The sequence below is a fragment of the Odontomachus brunneus genome, unplaced genomic scaffold (assembly GCF_010583005.1).
Source record: "Odontomachus brunneus isolate Ranch 3 - 2012 unplaced genomic scaffold, Obru_v1 Obru_scaffold_007, whole genome shotgun sequence".
In the NCBI taxonomy this organism is placed as follows: Eukaryota; Metazoa; Arthropoda; class Insecta; order Hymenoptera; family Formicidae; genus Odontomachus; species Odontomachus brunneus.
The window spans coordinates 1942791-1948982 of record NW_022639457.1 but is presented as its reverse complement, the minus strand read 5'-3'; the positions used below and the strand labels follow the sequence as shown (position 1 = coordinate 1948982).

Here is a 6192-nt window from a genome sequence, read left to right as displayed (position 1 = left end):
GAGAGAGAGAGAGAGAGAGAGAGAGAGAGAGAGAGAGAGAGAGAGAATGAGAAAAAGCGAGTGCGAGCCACCTTAGCCACGCTAGTTGGTCAGCGGTCTCTTCTCGAGACGGAGAACTCCTCCGAGGACAGGTCTCTGTGACAATTGCGGTCAATCAGGCTGGCATTGTCAGAAACGTGACCGCACGTTCCTAGTCGGAAGAGACGCTCGTCGGCGACCGAGCGGTCGAGACGTGCCTCGTCGATCCTCTCGGAAAGAGAGAAGCGTGGGATCCACGCTCGCGATCGTCACCGTGCTAGTCTCTCCGTAGGCTAGCACATATCACGAATCGTTAATAAGAGCTTACGATTCGATCGGCGTCGTCGTCAGCTCGAAATCGCTCGAAGCGGAAGACCGTTCGACGACGAGAGGGTCGAAGATCTCATAGAAAGTAACACGACCGTCTCGCCGCAGTTGTTGCCGGAGAGGACGGAAAGAGGAGGCGAATATACGACTGTGATCTACGACACCTAAGCATCTGCTAGGAATAAGAAGAAGAGTATCGTGCACCTGTGGCACACTACACGCTAACGAAGTTAAAGAATCAGCGTCTCTCTGGAGAAGCGAGGAGTTCGAGTCGACCCCGCGATCGAATCGTTGTTCCAGCCTAGATTAATCGCGAATAGGCGCTCTCCGCGATCGATCGGTTTGTGATCTCGTTTGGCACAGGTGGCGGGTAACCAGGGCGATCTTGAGCGCAAAGTGCTCGCCAACGGCTGCCAATATATTCCAGACACTGGGAAGAATTGATCCGAGGAGTCTCGAGCATTGTCTCGATATCGGTGGCCCGATATCGTTTACGGGGCATTTCATGATCGCATTCCCCATGAGAATAACTAGTCTCTCCGTCACCGTAGCGATCACATCCCACCTGTTTGCGTCCGCAACAGTAACGTCCCGTAGTAACGGCTGAGAAAGAGTGCCAGACTGTGATATTGTCTCGTGATAGAGAAGTCGCCTTATGATCCACGTTTTACTTCAACGCACTCAGTAAGTTTGCACTCCATAAGCTTTTACTTTTTAAAGTCGTCTTAATCGAGAAGTAAGATGACCTGTTGCGCGGAAACTAATTACTATTGTTATTTTAATTGTGAATCTATTTAATTATTTCTATTCGGTCGATATTAATAACATATTTACTTATATATACTTAAATCCAGATTCTTTTATTTAAATGAAATAAACAATGGCCTTTATGAAAAGCTGGAAAATTGTAAGAAAATTTTCTCATTTAAGAGATATTTTATATTAGTATGAGTAAATCTGTATCTATCGCGAATAAATATTTTTTTTATCTAAAAGAATACATTATACAACACTTGCAGTGCAATATAAATTGCAAAGAATGTAAATTTTGTACATATTTCTTTCCGCGTGGATAAAGATTATTATTGTTATTATGAGAGAAAAGAATACGCGAGAAAGTTCTCGAGATAGGGACTCTCTCGACGTGTTTGCTCGCTCATTCAATTTTGTTGTTTAATTCCGCGACCGATTTCGCGCTGTTAGCAGTGAAATGTGGCAAAATGCGTTCATTTATTCCCGCGAGAGATTCTATTCGTGTGTATTATTGTTCTACTATCCATATTGATTTGATTATTATCGAAATATTTGGCGGAGTGATTTTGAATCGCCATTTCAAATCGTCACGCAAGAGAGAGCCGATTATACGAATCTCGAATTATTCGAGGATAACGGTTGACATTAATTCTAACCACGCACTGCCGCGTCAAGTCCTATGCGAGTTCTCTCAAATTGCTGCACTTGACGCATGTATATGCAGCACGCTTGGTGCTCGTGCACCGTGCAATTGCATTATTAGAGAATGCGAGTTTCATTCGTTTAGGCCGTCAAATTGTAATGTCAACTCCATAACACACGTCGATCATGTATACTGAGAGAAAAAAATGACTGATTTAACTAAAATCGTGACTGTTTTTGATCATACTTTTTGGTTTTCTAACACGAAAATGGTAGTAGTAACATGCGAGATTATTATCACCAATATTACAATAGAATTTAATAAGAGAAATGATTTTTTTGATCGCGTATTTTGATTAATTTCTTTAACATTTGGTTGTTATAATTCGTTCTTAATTAATAACGTGCTTTGCACGTTCCCTCAACAAATCGTGTAATCCCAGTCGAAATTTTAGTTCTACTTTCGACCCAAATTTTCTAACAACTATACAGGTTTTAAGAAAATGTATATTTTCTTATTTGAAAAATATTTTATTAGTATAAGTAAATGTATTATTAATAACCACCGAATGACTATTTTTTGTTTCTTAGATTAAACGTTTTTTCTCTTAGTATATACTTTGAAGGATCAGTGTATGTTTAATGCACATTAGAAACTGAAGTTCTATCTGCCGCCTCTAAATGGCGGAGAAAATGCACAAAATACAACTTGTAGATTCTAAAGAGGATTTTTTGACGAACTCAGCAGGTTAAATAGAATCAAAAGTGGTTGGTGTAGACTTGAGAATATTAAAGTAGTCGTTAAATCGGGTATTGAGGTCGAAAGTAGGACCAAATTTCAAGGACTAATATTTCAACTCGAAATATGATCCAAGTTATATTCCCAAATATCGTATTTCAACGCTGAAGTATCGCGAACGTATCATGTAAAAGATAGTGATCTCTCGTTCAAATGAATCGAACCCAATAAACGCGTAATCAGGCGCATTCGTTGATCGAGCGTTGGACCGACTAATTTATGCGTTCGGGATAGGCTTCTTTTCCCTTCACATTGGCACTTCTTGCTTCACGCGCGATTTATAACGCATAAATGCATATCCTCGTTATTCAATACGTTCTGGTCAATTGCTCGGAATCCCGTATACATGGCATGGCACGAACAAATGGCGCATAATTAATTGCACCACTTTGCGGTGTTGGAGTAGCACTCGTAATCGACGCGATCTTCTTCGTTACTAACGGGTTACGCGATTAGTTATTGTCACTTAAACATTTATCGAATATAGCAAACAGTGCTGTTGAACATTGGCTTTCGCCAAATATTTGTTGAGGTCTCTCTTCGTATTTAAATGGCCGTTATCGTACTCGCTAAAAATTAAACTGTATCGATTTTCACGTACGATACATAGTTGTCTCATTCAAGAAATTACACACATGTCGCGGGCAAACTCCGACGAGGCTGAAAGCACGCTTTTATCACCATGACTCATATAGGGGCACGATGCTCAAGTCTCCGGCGGTATTTCGTATCGCCTTCGAGTATTTTGTTTTTGTTTTTTACTCAAGTTGTATCCTGAGTAACGCAAGATATGCAACAAATGGCGCAATCTCGACATTAAAAACACTTCTTGATTCGAAACAGCGACCTTACAATCGACCGACTCTTAAAATAGCTCGCTATTTCTGTTGCCTTTCACACGATATCTCAAGCGATTGTTATTTCAATTTGCAAAGCTAAACAATTATTTGTTATGCAATGTTTGAGATCCGAAATCGTATCGTTATTGGACGATTGTTGGCGGAAGGTTCGCAGAATTTCGTGCCAAAAATCACACTCATTCGCTCTGTATCGCAAGGCGTGTAATCTTACGAGTCACAATTTGATGAAATTGACCGAAATCTGCGCAATTTCGCGGCCGCAGAACGGCGCGAAGCCACGTGCGATCGTAACGAACTGCATTAGTCCTGTATTTTTCAAGCGCGAAAAAGTTCATCGAGTCCCTCGCGAACTTTGCGATCGCGCCTTAATCGGGAAAGTCGATCACCCCTGGCCGGTTTGCGCTCGATCGTACGTGAGTGCGCTCCCTCGAGTGCGTGTAACCCGCTTAGTATCTTTCCGAGTGTTATATACACGTGTTTATTACTCGTATTTGCCTGCGGCAGATAATGCTAAGAGAAAAGACAAAAATAGAAATGCGCCGTGAGGAAGAGAAAGGGGCGAGAGAGGGAAAAGAGCGTAAGAGAGAGGTCCGGGAATAGCGGAGAAAGGCGAGGGCGATCAAGACCCCGCTCCGGCAAGAGTCCTCTTTTCAATTTGCGGGACTTTTTGCTGTCGTGAAGTGCGTTTCTTCTTACGTTGGCCGGGCGACTCTATGTAGCTCGACGCTGTTTACAATCGGTGGAAAAGCCAGACGAGAAGCCAACGAACGGCGCACGCCATTTATTATCGACACGGTAATCGTCGTTCGGTCTTATTTTGCGCGAATTTCGACGTGACGTGAGGCCGACACAATAATATTTTGCGACACGCGCGAAATCTGGGAAGAGCGTGCATCCAAGAGAAACTGTTCAACCACCTTGATCGACGAGATCGGGACGTTTATAAAAAGACGTAAAAAAGACCTCTCGGCAACTATTTCCAAACTACCGACATTGTGCACAATTGTGTGCAAATTATGCGATATACGCGGGGATAATAGGACACATTGTGCCGTGCACGCAAGGACGCGTTTTGATTTTTGCAGATAGTTCTCGCGCTTTTATGTCGGCGTTTACGAACACGCTTATTAATTTCGCGACGAGATACCGCGAGTATGCTTGCCGTTTTGCTCGCTCTCGCAGACGCAAATACACACTTTTTTTTATATCGGCTTTATTTTCCAGACGGTAGACACGCGATTTCCTTCGCGCCGGCGAAGGGAAATTGCTCCGTATAGATGATTGTTGCTGAATATTTAAAAAGTTACGATTAAATCGTATAATTTTGTGGGACGATCGAGTCAATATTAGAAATGATGTGTTATCGCGATAGAAACTGAGTCTAATTGATCAGTAATTTTGGTATGCAGAAGAGCCCTCTTGGTTAAATTGAGAATGTAATAAACGATTCGATCGATCTATCGGTCTGGTAATACTCTTCAGAGATTATGGATGTTGTACGTATATTTTCAGCGTCGTTGATAATCGCGCGAGGGGAGAAAGATAAATAGATAACTTCGACATCAATATGCGCCGTTTCTTTCTGTTATTGCTGGTGTTGAACGCTAATTCCCGTCGCCACGATGCGCCGGAAATAGAAATGGTCTGCCCTATATTTCACGTAGCTTGTTTTGAAGAGGGCAAGTCAATGTGTCTGCTACGGCGACGAGTCGCGTCTAATGATATTGCATACGCGAATCGATCATGAATAATGTACCTGTGAATAATCAACCCTGAAACGTCAAAATAAAAAATTCCATATTTTCCCGATCGAATTCTGAGTGATTTCGAGGCTTGACATTTTGAGGCTCGACATTGCAATTAAGAGCAACTGGAAGTTGCTAGAAAATAAATACATTCGATTTCTGTTGTAATGAGAACGTTGAGAACAATTATTCGTCTGTACATCATTGGGAAAAAATATTGTCGCGCGAGAATCACGTTCCTTCAATAAAACGTATGGAAACATCGTGTCGTATTCATATACTCGTACGCGATCACATGAGCCATTGGCCTTATTTCCATTTTCGTTGATAACGCAACTAATCGACCGGCGTACGAAACAAGTTAACATTGTTGCGATCCAACTACATGCTTTTACCAGCTACGCTTGGAGCAAATATCACAGAACTATTATTCTACTAGGCAAGCTACGAGCGATTGGTCTATAAATCGTATTTACATGCACACACCTACGCTATATGATTTAATCTAGGCTAGATGCACCGGTAAAAGAAGGATTAGAGAAGAACAATTAGAGGCGAAATCGTATCAGTGTTTTCTAAATCGTACTTCACATCAACTTACCTATTATTATTAAGTACATTATTGAACGACATTTAATGGTAAAAATGAGCAATAAAAAGTATAAATAAAAAGGCTTCAGATTACATCTTATTTTGTGATTATATCTTATTTTACGTGTTACCAAAATACGTAACGTATAAAAATGTAACGTTTAAAAAAATTGCAATATCAATTGCAATTGATGAGATACGATTTCGGTAACTCTCTTTCTCTCAATGAAATCTATGTTGATCTAAAATACGCACGATATAATTTGTTATAACACATAATGTTCTTGTCGATAACTTTATATACAAAATTTATTATTCAATTCTCCTATTTCATACGAGTGGACATTAGCGCGCTACATATGAAATAATCAATCAATATAGATAAAAGCTACTTCAACGAGAGAGAGAGAGAGAGAGAGAGAGAGAGAGAGAGAGAGAGAGAGAGAGAGAGAGAGAG

General features: G+C 40.9%; 1 protein-coding gene across 3 annotated transcripts in view; it reads left to right on the top strand.

Annotated features, from left to right (window-relative positions):
• Positions 1-6192, top strand: part of LOC116854023 (LIRP-like) — a 20937-nt gene that overhangs the window by 5585 nt on the left and 9160 nt on the right. Inside the window, exon 1 of one of the 3 annotated variants that reach the window (XM_032835479.1) lies at positions 90-1029. The exons of 1 other annotated variant lie outside the window; for it this stretch is intronic. The gene's annotated coding sequence lies outside the window, so the exon portion shown is untranslated. Of the gene's footprint in view, positions 1-89; positions 1030-4006; positions 4195-6192 lie in introns of those variants that run through there. One more of the 3 variants, XM_032835482.1, reaches the window with a different exon arrangement.